General features: G+C 40.7%; 1 pseudogene; it reads right to left on the bottom strand.

Moving 5' to 3' along the window:
- Positions 1 to 1,630: 1,630 nt before the first annotated feature.
- LOC136317309 (disintegrin and metalloproteinase domain-containing protein 21-like) lies at positions 1,631 to 3,831 on the bottom strand (annotated as a pseudogene).
- Positions 3,832 to 14,984: the final 11,153 nt, after the last annotated feature.

The following is a 14,984-nucleotide window of genomic DNA, read 5'->3' as shown; positions in this document are numbered from 1 at the left end:
AAAGCTCTCAGCTGCATCCAGTGGCCTTTGTTTCTGTTTCTCTGTGGCTCTAATTTTTCATATTCTCACTGCAGACAACAAATGACGGTGACACTGACAGTGGGCAGATGAGATACCACCATGCCTGAGGCCTATTCTCCACACAACCCTATGTGTCCCCTTTCTTTCTTTCTTTCTTTCTTTCTTTCTTTCTTTCTTTCTTTCTTTCTTTCTTTCTTTCTTTCTTTCTTTCTTTCTTTCTTTCTCGCTCTGGTGTTCCCTGTGTTTGGGAAACGTATCTCTCACGAAACCCCAGTGCAGTCAGGCACCTGTGTGCTAAGCTCAGCTCTCTTCCTTCCATCTCCACGTGGATCTGGTCTTCTCTTAGCTGTGATAAGAATCCTCCCCCAGGACCTCCACCCACAGGTCTCTGTCTTCCCCACCACACCTTTTTCCCTTGCTCCTCATTCACTGGGGTGGATTAGAAAATCCATGCCAACATCATCTGCTTTCACCAGTAGGTCTAATGCTCACTAAACCTGACATGAACCCTGAGTTTTATGGGCCTGGATTCCTGCTCAATCTTCCAAGCAGCCCCCAAATAGGCAATCACTGTATATATAGACATTCATGTCTCCCAACTCCATCTCCTAATATCCACCTAGCATGTCTGTTCATCATGGACACTCGAGGTCCTTGAATTTGGGGATTTTTTTGCTTTCAAATCCATGTGGTGTGCCTGTATTGAGAGGTGGTACTATAAATTGTATACATTGGTGTGAAATAAAAATTTTATTAATTGGGCATTACCTTATGAAACACTTTATTGCAAGCTCTATAGATACAGTGGTGGCCTGGTTTTTTAGCCCCATGGTTTGTTGTAGAGATGGTGTCTGATCTACACCACAACCCAGGGGGCAACTCCTTGGCCCTTCTCTGAAATGCACAGTGAAGAGGAAGGGGAACTAGCATACAAAGACCCCCTCTGAAGGCCAACATCAGGGATGGCCACTTCTACCTCATTTTCTGACCAAATGTCCCTGGACCACAGCCTTCACCAGGGGAATCTGCTCTCCAGTGTGGCACAGGGATTACCAGGCAGACCGTGACCCTCAGTCTCATTCACACCCCAAAGCCACACCACTGTGACATGGGCAGGCTTGGTTGTGAGTAGCACACCATTGTCCTGAAACAATTTGCAAAGAGAAAAAGAGATCACCTAACACTGAGATGACACTCCATGATCAAGAGCAGTGTTGTGGGGAAGTGTCACAAACTGGCCCTAAAAGACCCTGTGGCAACTTTCACTAATTCTGGGACAAGTGCCCACAGGTCAAGAGCAGCTACTGACCAGGTCTCCTCTGCAAGCCAGAGACTCGGTCTCAGTTTAGGCTCTTAAAGACTTACAAAAACAATACAGGACGCCATCATCTGGTTTTCAAGCTATATTTGAGGGTGCTGGCCAGCGACATGTCAGAGTCAGCTGGTGTGAAAACGCCCACACCTCTAGCTGCCTCATGATGTATGAACGAACCCCTGCAATGTCCAGAAATGTGGGCTTGGGCTCGGCCACCTGGTGATGCTTGTTTTCTTACAGATGTCCTTCTATATTGTCTATACTTGTACAGGGGTCAAAAGGCTAATTTGTTCTTTAGTTTTCAACTGACACTTCTGTGACTGTGGTCAACCTGACAGTTCTCACATTCATGGCCACTGCAATGAGGAGTAAATCTATGAAGGCATATATTCAACCAAAGACCACTCTCAGATACAGAACTGACAGGTCACTCTGTGTTACTGACCGCATTCTTCTTGGAGGGGGTCCACTGTCCACACTCCCTCTGGCTCCTTTGTTTATACACTGTGGAGGGTCCCAGCCTACACAGCAATGACAGTGCCCTTTATTGTTGCAAACTCCCCTCAGATTGCATTTATTTGGAGGCCAGTTGTAATTTATTTTAGCCACAGTATCATTGCAGCAATTATTCAGACAAAATTTTCCACCACCACAGGGGGTACCAGGTCTCACAGCACCAACATTAGTCCTTCCTGTCCCTCAGTGTGACCCCACTCCAAAACACAAAGACCCCCTTAACACACTCTGATGGAATCCAACATGTCCTTGCAGCTTCGGCAGATGAGTGACATTGGTACACTGTAGGCGTCCATATTGAATGTCTTCTTGAGCACAAGTTACAGGTTTGGACTGAACATGAGTTCCACAGTGTCCAAACCTATGGCCCCTTCTATTGATCACATGGCAGGCATCTGGAGCATTCTGTGCACCTTCACCAAAGATCTCCTTGAAGTGCATGTTGCGGTCATTTCAGTTCCCATGGTAGCAGTAGCCTTCCTCGGTGCACGGGATTCCATCTTGCAGATAAATGTCATCAGGGCATGTAAAGGTGTCCCCAAGGCATTACTCTGGAAGGTCACAGATGTTCTGAATTGGTCTGCAGAGCATTCCTCTGGGTGAGTAGGTGCAGTTTGTGCAGCATCTGCCTGTGTTACACGTGTTTCTGGGCATAAAGGTACAGTCAGCATTGCAGCAGAGGTTGTGATAACACTGCTTGAAGGATCCACAGTCATGGTGCTCACCTTTGTCCACCACAGAGTTTCCACACCAAGCATGTGTCAGGCTTTTATTGTGATAGATTACATTGGTTTCAGATATGCAACTTCCATATTTAAAAAGTGCATTTTGTGCATGTGCAAAGGAACAGTTATTGAAGGCATCTGTCAGTACAGGAAATCTGGATGTGATGCAGGCCATCCTTCTTTGGCAAACACAATAGTCCACATCATAATAGAGACCATAACTTCTAGCAATATATTGCATAGCTATAATAGATATCAATAAATAATGTCTGCCTAGTTGACCCACCATAATAAGACCACGGTCCCTGCACATTCCATATAGGTGAGGCTGAAATGGAATGTCTTTGGGTCCATCTTTAATCACAATTACAGCTGAGTATGCACTGAAACTCCTATAAATGTCCCTTGAATAATAATCATAAAAGGGACTCCCTGGCACCCTATAATTGTCCATTGCAGCTGGATCTGCTCTATTATAAATGATCATTATGCTGACATGGTATCTCATATCAAGACCTTGGAGTATGGCATCAACTATGCTAACTATACATATCAGATACTGGGCACATTGTGACACATTGTTGAATAGAGTATACATTGATCTAGAACTTATTACACAACCTTTTATATTTCTTTTGTGTGATGAATAAAGCTTGCTACTGACCCTGGGCGCTGCACTGACATTCTCTGGAGAGAACAGTGGGTGCCTCTCTTCCTTGCACCCCAGGGAGTACATGGGTCCTATTTCCCACTATCTGAGAAACCACGTGTTCAAAGGTTCAGGATTTTTTGAGGGGTTTGATTTCATAGGCAAAGATATCCGCCTTTATAATACCTTCTAGGCCCCCATAGCATGTGTCCACAGTGACCATGGAAAGAGGAACCCCCTCTAGGTAGCCAAGGTAGTAGCAGTCAAGGGGGACAAAAGGATGCTCCATCTGTAAGGCTCCTTGGTCATCCTGAGTAATCAGCAGCACGTCTCTGGACAAAAACAGTTTCTTGTACCGCAGGTAGATAACGTGTCTCTGGCCCCCAAACCTCAGGCTGTAGGAGAGCCAGCCGGGCACCTGAGTGCCTTTTCCATGGTGTACTTGCTTCTGGGTAATCACCACCTCAGAGATGTAGCACCACCACCTCAGAGATGTAGTACCATAATGGTCGACTTTGAAAACCCTGGACTGGAGACAATACCACCCAAAGCACTGGTAGCAAGGAGGCTGCCCACAGGGGGACCAAGTCCTCAGCCAGCCTCATGCTCTGCTTGGGTACAACCATCAACAGGAATGGAGAAAGGCAGGGTCTGCAGTGAAGGCGGGTCCCTACTACCCAACCAGACCACAAGCCGATTGTGACATATAACCTTCCCTGGGCGTGTCAGCTGGGGTATAGGTAACAGTCACAGGGTATGGCTGTGGGTGGGGCTGGACATGAGCCACTCAAGTTGAGGGGGGAGAGGGGGTATCTGTGATGCCCACGGTGGAGTGAACGAGAAGGAAGCAGAGCACATCCGTCTCCCTCTGTATTTGAACACGTGTCTCCATTACAGCACAGTTACATTCTCCACCAACGCTCACCCATGGGAGGCCTGGGCCACTCTCTGTGGGTCGCTGTCTTCCTTATTACGGGAAACATCTCCCTGCTTTTTTGGCATGTGGAGCTAGACTTTATTAATTTTGTCTTCACAGATGTTAAAATTATTTAATTCTGTAATTACATGTGTCTTATTTTGGTTTGCAGTTAAGACGTTTTCAAACTATGTGCTCTTTCTGACTTTTGCTTTGAGTCTTTTTTGGACTTAGAGAGTAAAACCTTTGCAGCATCCCACGTGATTGCTTCTTACTGCAGCTGGTGACAACAGAAGATATTTTCAGCCCAGTGTGAACCCGGGGTTGTTCCCGTGGTTCCCTCTGTGTGGGTGCTTTTTCTGACTTTTTCTTTGAGTCTTTTTGGGGCTTATAGAGTAAAACCTTCACATCATCCCATGCGATTGCTTCTTACTGCAGCTTGTGACAACAGAAGACATTTTCAGCCCAGTGTGAATCCAGAGTTGTTCCCGTGGGTCCCTCCATGTGGTTCTGTCCCAGTCTTTGGTAGTTTCCTCACCTGCATGTGCTGTGGTAATGTGCCAGAGAACTGTAAAACTTAGCATTGGCAATGCCATTTTAAAGAGGAAAAGTCAGGCTTTCTGTCCTGTCCTTTCTTTGGAAAATAGAGGGAGAAGGATATGAAAGTCTCCAGACTTACAAGGACAACTGGGTCATTTAGCTTTAGTTCTCTGAAAGGATTAAAGTTATTCAAAGTACTTCCTTTGCCTTTCAATAGGAGACAAAATTTACATGCCAACCTATACTGATTTTGGCTCTCCCTCCCTCCCTGGAATCCTGGAGTAACATACCTCTAGGCAAAGGAGGGGAGATAGACACTAAAAGATTTGTGAATGTTTTTGATTGTATTACCTTGAAAGTTTTCATGTTTTTAATGGATCCCCTACACAAATGTTATAAGCGTTTTAATGTTTATGCCATGATGTCATGCTCTTCCCAACCTGTATGTGGTCAAAGGGTATATAACCAGCCTCTGAAATATACTTGAGGCTGCACAGTATGGGTCAGATATGCCCCATGTTAGTCATATGTGGCCAGCATATTAATTAATCTTCTTTTAATAAAAACCTTCAAAATTTATCTGGACTTGGTATCAATGTAAAGCCAGTAGCCAGGGCTACTATCACAGCAGCCTAGCCCATGAAAGTTCGCATTGGATTCGGACAGTTGGTAAAGAAACAACAGAGCCAAAAACTGATGGGCCAGCATCTTTAATCCTAGCTTGCACCCGGCGGGCAAGTAAAAACACACACTGGGCTCCAAAACCCACTCACATTCAGTGCTCACAAAGCTACTGACTTATCCGAGTTTCCTAGAATCAAAGGTTTCTAGCTCACCAGACTTATTCACCTCTGTTCCCCATCTCCTTCCTTCTCTCACTCAACACTCCGCCATCTTGGCTGCTTCTCCTGGCCACATGGCCTCTTTCTGCTCTCCTCTTTGCTCTCTCCTATAATGATAATCTCAGGAACCAAGAGCGCAAGCTCCTGTTCTGCCCCTATTTTATAGTGTAGATTCAAAACCTTTAATCCAATATACAAAATAGGGAAGTCTCTAATACAAAGTCACTTCTCTAGGCATGTTTGGATTGTACCACCCCACATCAAAATGGGTGGGAAAGGCTTAATCCTAAAACCAAGCCCCAGGCTACAAGGATCCTGCCTGCCCACAGCCCACAGAGACACACATTAATATCACCTGGGCAACAGCTTTCACGTGGGCAGCGCCATCTTTAACAAAGTGAGCATAATATATTTTATCTGCCCAACAGTGTCTGTTGGTCAAATAAGTTTATAAATATAATATATATGTTTTTTCACTTATAATTTGCATTGAGTGTGGGGGACAGGCTGTAAGCAGGCAGGATTCTTATAGCCTAAGGCTTAGTTTTCCCCACACCCTTGACTGTTGCATGATAGGAGGTAGTGCACTCTTAAGAAGAATCCCATTATGCCTCAGATAATTGGCTTTGTATTAGACACTTCCTTGTTTGTATATTGGATTAAAAGTTTTAATTTCTACATTATAAAAGAGAGCAGAGGATAGCAATGTAGAGGAGAGGACAGCAGCCAAGATGGTGGAGTGTTGAAGGAGAAGCCAATTTGTTTGTGCAGAGAGGAGATGGAGAATAGAGGTGAATAATGCTGGTGAGGTAGATATCTTTGATTCTAGGAAACTTGGATAAGTCAGTGGCTTTGTAACCCCTGAATAGAAAGAGAAGCTTTTCCCCACTGTGTGTATTTCTTGCCTGCTGGGTGCAAGCTAGGATTAGAGCTAATGGCCTACCAGTTCTTGGATTTGTTGTTTTATTACCATCTGTCCAAATCAAATGTGAACCTGCACGGGCCAGGTGGCTGTGATGGTGACCATGGATATTGGCTTTACAGTGTTCTACATAAACCCGCAGAAGTGAAGTACAGTAGTTTACAACAGTGTTAGTTATAAAGCCAGTATCCACGGCCACCACCACAGCCAACTGGCCCATGCAGGTTCGCATTGGATTTAGACAGATGGTTATGAAACAACAGAGCCAAGAACTGGTGGGCCATTATCCTTAATCCTAGCTTGCACCTGGCAGGCAAGTAAAACACACACTGGGCTTAAAAACTCACTCATTCAGTGCTTACAAAGCTACTGACTTATCCAAGTTTCCTAGAATCAAAGATTTCTAGCTCATCAGACTTATTCACTTCTGTTCTCCATCTCCTTCCTTCTCCCTACACAAACTCTGCACAAACTGGCCTTTCACTCAGCACTCCACCATCTTGGCTGCTTCTTTTGGCCTCATCCACGTGGCCTTTCTCTGCTCTCCTCTATAATGCTAATCTCAGGAACAAAGAGAGCAAGTTCCTGGTCTGCCCCGTTTTATAGTGAAGAAATAAAAAACCTTTAATCCAATATACAAACAAGAAAGTCTCTGATAGAAAGTCACTTATCTGAGGCATAATGAGATTCCTCATGAGAGCGCACCACCCCACATTAAAAAGGTTGGGAAAGGCTTAGTCCTAAAACCAAGCCCCAGGCTACAAGGATCCAGTCTTCCCACAGCCTGCCCCCAACACACAATAATATCACATGGGCGATGGGCTTCCATGTGGGCAGCACCATCTATAACAAAGTGAGCATAATATATTTTATCTGCCCAACACTAGTCCTCTCTCAGCTAAAGACACAACAGGCCTTTACTGAGACATGCCCAATGTAAGAGAACTAATATTTCACTTACTTTAACCCAATTCTGTATTTTTCAATGAGGGGATGAAAAATTCATGGGCAGGTTGTGATAAGAAGCAACTGGTTTGTTTTGTTTCTTGATTCCTTCTCAGGGTGACGATTTCCCTTTTAGTTAAAAGGTGTAGTCACTGTACAAACATCATGTCATCACCGATGTATTTTGGAGACTGGACCGATTTTCTCCCTGCTCTCCCAACATCCTGCAGGTCCATATTCCTGCCCTGTTCTGTGGTTTCTGGACCCCACACATTGCTAACCGCACCTCCCCCCACCACGCTGTGATGGTAATGGACTCTCGCACGTCCTCCTCTCCCTTCTCACAGAGAGTGGAATGTGGACACTGGCCTGTCAGAGTCTGAAAAGCTTTGCTCTTTCCTCTGGACACTGTGTGGCTGAGTGCGCTGCCATCTCCTGCTTGTGCAGCAGCCCCAACGTGTGGAGGCTGTAGAGAGCCAGTGTCCCTGTCCTCCCAGGTGGAGGAACACCCAGCCTCCCGTCACGCTCTCATCTCTGGGTGGATCATTTGGCTGGATGGACACTGTCCCTGAAAGGTAAAAGTGCTAGAACTGTGAGGTCTGGAACCTGCTGTGCTCTGGAAAGCCACTGCTAACACCCTCTGCAGCAGAACCTTGGCTGCACTGAGCTGTCTGTGTCCCTATTGTAAAATGAATTAGATATTTCTTTGTGTTTTAATATGAGAAAGAAAAAGGAAAGTTCATTTCACTAAGAATAAAGCTTATTTTGAAAGCAATAAACTTCATCTGACAGCTGAAAAAAGTTTCTAATTTTAACTTACTCTAACATAAAAGAAAGCAGCATTCTTTAAATCAAGCTTAAGGTTTTTTAAGGTACTATGTACTTTACCTGATCCCATTTTTACTTTTAGAAAATAGAGGACAAGGGAACAAAGCACAGCTAAGTGTTTTCTTTGCTCCAAGACAGATATTTTAAAAGACAGGATTAGAAAGTTTAACTTTTTCTGTCACATATGTGGCCAAAGTTTGCTTATTTATAGTTATAGTCATTAGAAACAAAATTGAAATATCCTGATTACCAAAGAGATAGTTTAAACATCAGTACAGAGGCTAGTAATAAATAGTTGCTCACTGAGCAGACTAAGACTGAGAAGTAGCTGAGATAAAAATGTCCAACAGCTTCAATGAAAAGAAACTGATTTTTATCATTTTTTACTCAATATCTATTTAGCCTAATAGACCATCTGGAAGATGACAAAGCTCAGTCTCTTTCTTTTGATATACTAGTTATTTGAATAATTTATCTATTTATTTTTATTAAGTAGAATGTTTAACATTAAATATTTGTTTAAAAAATCCTATTGACTTGGATCTCTGTTAATCCAATTACCTGAAGGAAATTAGCATTCTGAATCACTGAGAAAGCATAAGCACTATTTAATGTCCTTAAGAAAGCAGCATTCACATGAGTTATAAAATTTAAAACAGAAAAGGTCAAGAGGTTCTTTCCATGCATACAAGCAACAGTGATGCCAGAAAACATGACTCTAAGTAGAATATTGGTGTGATTTTTATTTTCAAATTGAATAGTCTCATAACCTTAAAGATAGTGGGTTTTTAGACTTAGCCATCTTTCTTTTGACATTTTCTCTCCTACACTTAGAAAAAGGTGTGCATCCATGCTTCCTTTTATTTTTTTTGTGTGTGTGACAAGTTTTCATTGCAAAATGAAAAAATGAAGGTTTTATTTTTCTCTGATTACCAAATACTTTTAAAGTATACTTTTGCTTATATGCTCAACCCAATATTAATATAAACATAAACCTACTCTTTTGAAAAACTCTATTTTTTATAAGGAACATAAGTATTTGAAGAAAAAAAGTTTTGGTTATATAAATGATTAAATTATTGTGTTTTTTATGTGAATTTTTAAAAAATATTATAGTCCTGGACATAAAATCCAATAGGAAATTATAAATAAGATTTAAACAGAGTCCTGCTGAACACTGAAGTTTGAGCAGGAATTTTCTACTCAGTTAAGGATATTGGATACATATGAGAATACTGTGCCCCTCAGAGGTGGTAAGAGTAAAAATTCAGTTCAGAAACATTATTGCCCATAAGCATTTTGTCACCCGAACAAAACATTTAGATTATTTTAAAGCTTTATAAAAAGCAATATATTTTGGCCTTGTCAGCAAAAAATAAAATACATCTTGCATAATTTACTCCTGAGAATTGGGTTTTCTCAACCTCATATAGATATTAAAAGCATAACAAATATATGAAATTTTATTATAACATTAATAGTTTTATTGCAGTCCACCTTGGTAAGTAGCTCACATCTATTACTTACAAGAAAAAAAATAAGGGAGTATATAGTGATGTTCTAAGTCAGTGCTTCTCCAACTTTACTGGGCATACAGACCCCTGGGATCTTGATAGAAGTCAGGTTATGATTCAATAGCTCTGAGATTCTGTATGTCTGCATTACTATTGATGCTTCTGGTCCATGAACCACACATAAAGTAAAAGGATCTCAAGTGATAGCAGTCAACTATAATCCTATGGCCTCCTCTCCCCCCAAAAAACTTTAATGCATTGAGGAGCAAAACATTTTTTTTTCTATGATTGACTCCATTCAGTTACATTTCTAATCATGATTAAAGTTCTAATTTTAGCCTGGCTGCAAATTTACTCAGACATTTGGAGTGATTAATCTGACCTATCTAAGGGATAATTTATATAATAGTTCATATATTAGCAGTTGAAGGAAATTTGAGAAACAAGATAAATACATTCGTGGCATCAAATTGCTGTAGAACTATTAATAGAAAAAAACTACTATAAAAAGCTTTTCTAAATGTCAAGTAAAGTGCCATAGTCTACTATATTTTAGAAAAATATCCTGCTTGCTAGCATTCATTTTTGGCCAATTGTTGCAGATTTGTGTGTCCAGAATACATGGAAATACTACTAAATTTTTTAGTTATGATGCTTTGAGTTCACACCTTAATTGGGAATTCTTTTACTGATTGTTATTAAGCTAATATAACACACTTCTTCTTTTAATCTTATATGGACATGAACAGTGCCCTTTGACATTCAAACTCATCACAGCATTAAAGACATTTTACCTCTGTGCTTTGCTTCACAGGGTCTGGATATAAGTCACTGGCTTCCCAAGGAAGTGATTTAAAAGCAAGAAAAGGATATTTGAAATCAATTTTCTCCTTCAATACAAATTACCACTTTATGTAGTATATTGATAGTTAATATTACAAACATATTTAGAGAGGACATGTATAAGCATATAGCCATGAATATTATATTCCAGATTTTATATTAAAATTATGATATTTTTGTATCTCAAATTATGGAACTAAGGTCTGACCAGGAAGTGGCACAGTGAATAGAGTGACAAACTGGGATGCAGAGGATGCAGGTTTGAGACCCCAAGGTCGCCAGCTTGAGTGTGGGCTCATCTGGTTTGAGCAAAGCTCACCAGCTTGGACCCGAGGTCACTGGCTCAAGCAAGGGGTTATTCAGTCTGCTGAAGGCCCACAGTCAAGGCACATATGAGAAAGCAATCAATGAACAAATAAAGTGTCGCAACAAAAAAATGATGATTGATGCTTCACATCTCTCTCTGTTCCTGTCTGTCTCTATCTCTCTCTCTCTCTCTCTCTGACTCTCTCTCTGTCTTTGTAAAAAAAAATTATGGAACTAAGGACACAGATGGACAAAATGTAAGCTCAGGATGATTTTAATTATTCCTTTGTGGGATTTTAGAAAAATATATTTGTCATTGTATTTACTATATAGTCAGAGGATTTAATCATGGCACTTAACTTTATCTTGAAGATTGTTTTAAATCTTTATAATTTTAATTTTATTTTATTTATTCATTTTAGAGAGGAGAGAGAAAGGAAGAGAGAGAGAGGAGAGAGAGACAGAGAAAGAAGGTGGGGAGGAGCTGGAAGCATCAACTCCCATATGTGCCTTGACCAGGCAAGCCCAGGGTTTCGAACCGGCGATCTCAGCATTTCCAGATGGACACTTTATCCACTGCGCCACCACAGGTCAGGCAAAATCTTTATAATTTTATTCACAGACATTTATAATTTATCTTCTATAAAATTCAGCAGCCAATGAGGCTGTCAATGTAAAATATATCAAATGTTAAGTGGAATAAGTATGTGTATTCATAGAAACTAAATCAGAAAAGGGGTGTCTTCCTTGCACATTTTTATTATTACCCAGTGATTCATACTGATCCAGATAATCCTTACAAATGTAATACTCAGAAAGGCATAGGTGGTCATATTAGTGTATACAACACAGAAAGATTCCATCCATTGAATAGAAACCTAAAGATTCCTGGAACCCCAAGGTTGTGCCAAAATCAAGCAAAATAGAATCAGAAAAACAAGATACTTTTTCATATCAATTATTCCAAGGCTAAGAAACTGCATATAAATCTAAATTCACTCATTTGAATCACTCTTTCCATTTTATCTCAACCTCCCTCACTTGTCCCACAGGAAATAAAACTATGCTTACCTCCTGCTATTTCAACTCTTCTCTTTGGATAGTGTTTGGAAAACATAACATAAGTCTACATTTCCTTCAACAATCACTATTTTTTTTAGTATTTACTAGGCATGGTGAATGTTTTACATGTGTTTACATTCTTTTTTCATATAATTTTTTAAGAACCCTGTAATGTAGGTGGCACATTTATTTTTCAGATGATAAAACTGAAGTTCAATTATTCATTCATTCATTCATTCATTCATTCAATAAATGGTTTGTTTTAGAGGTTCTGGTAAACAAGACAGGCAAGATCTCTGTTTTTATGGATCTTGCATTGGAAGGGGAGAGCCATTAAACAACAAACACATAAGTATATAAAGTTGTGAGGATAGTATAGCAGGTGACAGCACAGTGACTAGGAGGGAGTGTGTCTGCAATGAAGTAAGTTGTTAGGGAAGTGAGAAATTCAGGATGAGCCCTGAATAGCCTAAGGGATTCACTAGATATAGATGAAGAGCCAAAGGAATAGGAATTCATTAATATTTCACCCCAGTCAATTGTATCCTTAAAGAAGAAATATAGTCCTGAAATATTTTGAGTCAGATAACAGAGGTTGATAACTTGTACAACAAAAAGGAAGAAAAATATAAAAAATTCCTTATAATAAAAATGTGTATAATCAATGCAAGAAGCAATAGGACTCCTAAATTGTATAGATTAATGGTGTACTAATGTTTCACTCTGGTTTCTAGGTTAGGGAACTAGATAGAGGAAGTCTCTATGATCTTCATTAAAAGTGTTACATTATTCAAAGTCTTGGTAATTGTTAAAATAGTAAGTGGCATATACTCAGAAACTGTTTTTTATTGTTTTACCTATTCACCACTAACCAGAGCTCTCACTCTCATAAACAGGCTGAGCCTCTACTTTGAAGTCTACATCTATGATGGCACTAATTTAGTCCTTCCTGGTTTAACATTAGGAATTCAATGTCAAGTGTCACAAAAATTGCTTTGAAGTGTCAGCTCAAGTTTCAAAATGTTTATCAATTTTAAGGTAGTGTACACAGAGAACCCTGGTTGAGAAGAGGTATATCAAGGCAATTTATACATTAGCTTTTCTAATTAATATTTTCTAATTTTCATATTTGCAAAGATAGATTATCAAGATTACATGTTTGAAGGAATTTGTCCATTTTGCCTAGGTTGTCTAATTTTATGACATATTGTTTTCTTCTCAGTTCTCTGAACTTGGAGGCAGTCTTGTTTATGAATCTTAGCAGGGGGCTTATTTGAAACTGTATCCAGGAATGCATAGGTATAACCTGAGACTCTGAAGGCCTGATCTGCCAGCTTCTGGGGGGGGGTGCTTTCTCCTCTTCAGTAGGGGGAGGTGAATTTTAGATCTCCATGGAGACCATAGTTGCTGGCCTTCCTCCCCACTTTTTGTTTTCAGCTGTGTCTTGTTGTGCTGACTGGAGCTGGAGAGCTTTCTGGAGATAGGTCACGTGGAACCACTCTGGGCTTGTGCTGTGTGGAGGGATCAAACCCTCCCTCAGCTATGGCTACCTCCACACTGGATGAGTCAGCATCTCAGGTCATCCCAGGCATTCCTCTGCGGTCACCATGGAAGACAAGCCAGCCCTCTCAGCACACCTCATTTCCAGGTCTCCAGGCAAGTGGCTGTGAGTGATATTTTCTGCTCTTCTCCTTGAAATAAGAGCCCTTCTGGGTCTCAGCCTCACATCCCCACCTTGGAGCTATCCTCTAAGTTGATGTCTTTTTCAAACATCAAATTATTTAAATTTTTCTCATTTATTGGTACCTCTACTTCATGGTACTTTAAGATAATGTTTTGTTGGCCTTGTAGATTATTGCTCACTGGAGGTATTTTATTGGGGTGTAAAAAATTTGCTTGAGGTTACTAAGTAGTGGATCCAGGATTTAAATTAAGACATTTTAAGTCCAATGTGTATTGTACTTTGTCAAGAGTAGATATGCAAATTTTTTGTAGTTGGTGCTGAGAAACATCAAGCATTTTAAATATATTTAGGAATCTTCAGCATTGACTCTTTTTTTTGTTTGTTTTGTTTTTTTGTTTTTTGTATTTTTTGTATTTTTCTGAAGCTGGAAACGGGGAGGCAGTCAGACAGACTCCCGCATGCGCCTGACCAGGATCCACCCGGCACACCCACCAGGGGGCGATGCTCTGCCCATCTGGGGCGTCGCTCTGTCACAACCAGAGCCACTCTAGCACCTGAAGCAGAGGCCAAGGAGCCATCCCCAGCGCCCGGGCCATTCTTGCTCCATTGGAGTCTTGGCTGCAGGAGGGGAAGACAGAGACAGAGAGGAAGGAGAGGGGGAGGGGTGGAGAAGCAGATGGGCGCCTCTCCTGTGTGCCCTGGCCGGGAATCGAACCCAGGACTTCTGCACGCCAGGCTGACGCTCTACCACTGAGCCAACCGGCCAGGGCCCAGCATTGACTCTTAATCCACAATTTCTTTAGAAACAATGCCTTTCCCTTTCAGAGAGTTCCAAATATGGAATTGACCAAAATAAGACAAAGGATGAAATGTTAAGACCCTTGTTAAAGATGAGTTTTAATGTTTCTGCAGGAGTTACATTTAAAGTACATTTAAAATGGGTGTTGGGCTAATAAAACAGCACACTCTGGTTTCCCAGCAACTTCTTTTTTTCCTTTTCTCCTTGCACCTGTAAGTTGTTCTCTCCTTGGGGCTTCTTTTCATCTCTGACTCCTAGTAATTTCTCTGTTAAGGCTGTAGTCATTGAGATTAAGCCTTAAAATGTGATTGGGCTAGAGCATTTTTAAGGTTTTTTTTAATACTCTTAGATATATTTACTTTTGAAAATTTAAAAATATTTGTTAAAGTGAACCCATTTTAATTACCAAAAGCAAATAAAACTTGAACACTCCATGTTATTTTTAAATCAGAATCCATTCATATTGGTACAGACATCTTTTGCTGCCACTGTTTCATCAATCAGAATTGTAATGTCCACAGAGATTACATTTATCACCATGTCCTACTTTATTAAAT

This window comes from Saccopteryx bilineata, chromosome X (assembly GCF_036850765.1).
Source record: "Saccopteryx bilineata isolate mSacBil1 chromosome X, mSacBil1_pri_phased_curated, whole genome shotgun sequence".
Taxonomy (NCBI): domain Eukaryota; kingdom Metazoa; phylum Chordata; class Mammalia; order Chiroptera; family Emballonuridae; genus Saccopteryx; species Saccopteryx bilineata.
This window is presented reverse-complemented; position numbering and strand designations above follow the sequence as displayed.